Genomic DNA, 2,428 nt, shown 5'->3' on the forward strand with positions numbered 1-2,428 from the left:
CATGCATTGCATCCATACTGCACACACACACACATGCACATACACACACACACACATGCATGTACGCACACGCAGAGAAAAGAGAGACGGATCAGCCAGGGCTATAGTCTCATTTGAGGCTTGTCAAGGGAAGGTGTCACTTCCAATCTCCTGTGATCATGGGTGGCATTTAGTTCCGTAAAGACTACCAAACTGAGGGCCTGTTTCTTGTTGGCTGTTGCCCATGTGTGGCGCTCTACAGATAACATTCTGTAGCAGGGAAGTTTGCTTCATCGAAGGTAACAAAAGACAGTTTCCTAGCAAGATGGATGCTACAGTTTTGTGCAACATGAGCACACACATGAAATCATGTCTATCCCATCAACCTTGCCATAGTCTATCAGTTAGCAGGTCAGGGGGAAGACATCGCACAAGGGATGACTGCAGGAGTTCGGGATTGTGGGTCTGTCCTCCGTAGAAGTAGTGTGCTTTCTCTCAAGTTTGGGCTGTGAACTTGCATGGGACATCTTGCATGGAGGACAGCTGGGAGGTAAAAGCTTCCCCAGTAAAGGTAGCAGAGTGGGCCGAGAGCCTGGGTGTGAGCCTGCTACCCTCTCAGTGTCTTCTTATGTGAGGTGTACATCCTTGATAAAGTCATATGGATCAAGTCTTCTGTACACCCTAAAGCATTCTCCATTATATGCTTCCGGAGGAGACGACAAAGTCCTAAATAACTAAGGAACCCAACATAGACGCCCTCAGATACAGAGGTGCCCGAGTCCTGAATCCAGAGGAGGAAGCGTTTCCTCCCAGCTAGAGAACCAGAAGCTTCAGGAAGCGGTCTGGGTGAGTAATTGTGGACCTGGGAAATGTGGACCAAGGAAGAAGCCACAGAAGGCACGAAAGGTCCCTGGAGGGTTAGGTGTGTGACATGTGCTAAAGGAGACCATGGGGGCATGAGGATTAGGTCAGGGTCAGAGTTCCTGAGTAAAAACCACAGAGTTTAAACTATTCCTTCGAAGCAGTGTGGAGCCATGTGTGGGTTCCGACTGAGAAGTAGAACCAAAATAGGGAAATTCCAACTTTGTTTTTGGTGGTTGTAGAAGTTTATTTTAAATTTATGATTTGGTGAAATATCAATTTTTTGTGTGATCTTCTTTCTCCAAATTTCCATCCAACTGGCCTCTAACCAACAAGTCACATACGCACTGCTCCATAGGAGCCCTTGAGCTTTTAGGAGAAGGGATCTACTCTGGTGTGAAACTGACCCGGTGTGTTCTATCCTGCTGGCTCAGCACCATCTATGAGAGCGTCACCATCTGCATACCTGCAAGCCATTTAAACAAAACAGACAGCCGCTAGCTAGAATTTTCAACATGATCCTCATATTAATACATTAAGTATCTTCCAGCTATCCCCAGAGTTGTTCGTCACCGGGTCTTCCAGTGTTAATTTTGTCCATATGGTTTTCCCGGTCAGACATTTGATCAACATCACACAAGGAATTCTGGGTTTTGAGAAGAGGGTTGCTTTTTCTCAACACAGCAAAGGTTGTAGGTTCATAATTTACAAATGAAAAGGACATATAGTCCAGATGTAGTACCACACATCTGGAACCCTGGCGCCTGGGAAGCAGAGGCATGAGGGTTATAAATTTAAAGCCAGTTTGGGCAAAATAACGGGCTCAAACCAGCCTGGGCTACACAAAAATGAAAAAAGAAAGAAAGAAAGAAAGAAAGAAAGAAAGAAAGGGTTGATGGGGGAGGGGGGAAATGGGAGGCGGTGGCGGGGAGGAGGCAGAAATCTTAAATAAATAAATAAATAAATAAATAAATAAATAAATAAATGAGAAGGTCGTGCTGGCAGGACAGGCGCCCCTCCCCCCCCCCCGAACACCCAGGCCCCACCTGATAGCCAGTTGCACTGAAACTATCTGAAGTTAGTGACCTATAGACAGGAGGAAGGACAATTATCTGATTGTTTGCCATGCTTTAGCACAAGAGACTGTAAGGACAAGGAGCACACACTCAGGAATGGAGCTGCCTGGTGTGTCTGCTGCTCCTTCTGTATCTACTCGCTTGCGAGCTAAGAGATACACATCGTGTTCCTTCTTTCTCTTTCTCCTTTTCTTTCTTCTAAGATTAAAATAATAAAGTTTCAAACAAAAAAAAAAAGAAAACAAGGGTTGAAAATGGATGGAGTGAAAACAGAACCACGAGGGTTCAACCCTACACAAAGAACTACAGGCAGAGTGAGATAGTCTACCCTAGGGAAGAGCACAAATTGGCTATCCAATACTATAGTGGTATATTATTTGTGTGTTAATAAATAAAGCTTGCCTCAAGATCAGAAGGCAAGACAACCACACCAGTCAGCCATACAGGCCAGGCAGTGGTAATATACACCTTTAATCCAAGGATTGGGAGACAGAGGCAGACAGATCTCTGTG

At 45.2% G+C, this 2,428-nt stretch overlaps 1 non-coding gene across 1 annotated transcript; it reads right to left on the minus strand.

Annotated features, from left to right (window-relative positions):
* Window positions 1-1,417: 1,417 nt before the first annotated feature.
* Window positions 1,418-1,480, minus strand: LOC121432779. The gene has a single exon (XR_005972231.1). It is a non-coding gene; the product is annotated as a small nucleolar RNA SNORD78 (small nucleolar RNA).
* Between the last annotated feature and the right edge of the window lie 948 nt (window positions 1,481-2,428).

The sequence above is a fragment of the Microtus oregoni genome, unplaced genomic scaffold (assembly GCF_018167655.1).
Source record: "Microtus oregoni isolate MIOR12 unplaced genomic scaffold, Mior012 000035F_ref0000213, whole genome shotgun sequence".
Lineage (NCBI taxonomy): Eukaryota > Metazoa > Chordata > Mammalia > Rodentia > Cricetidae > Microtus > Microtus oregoni.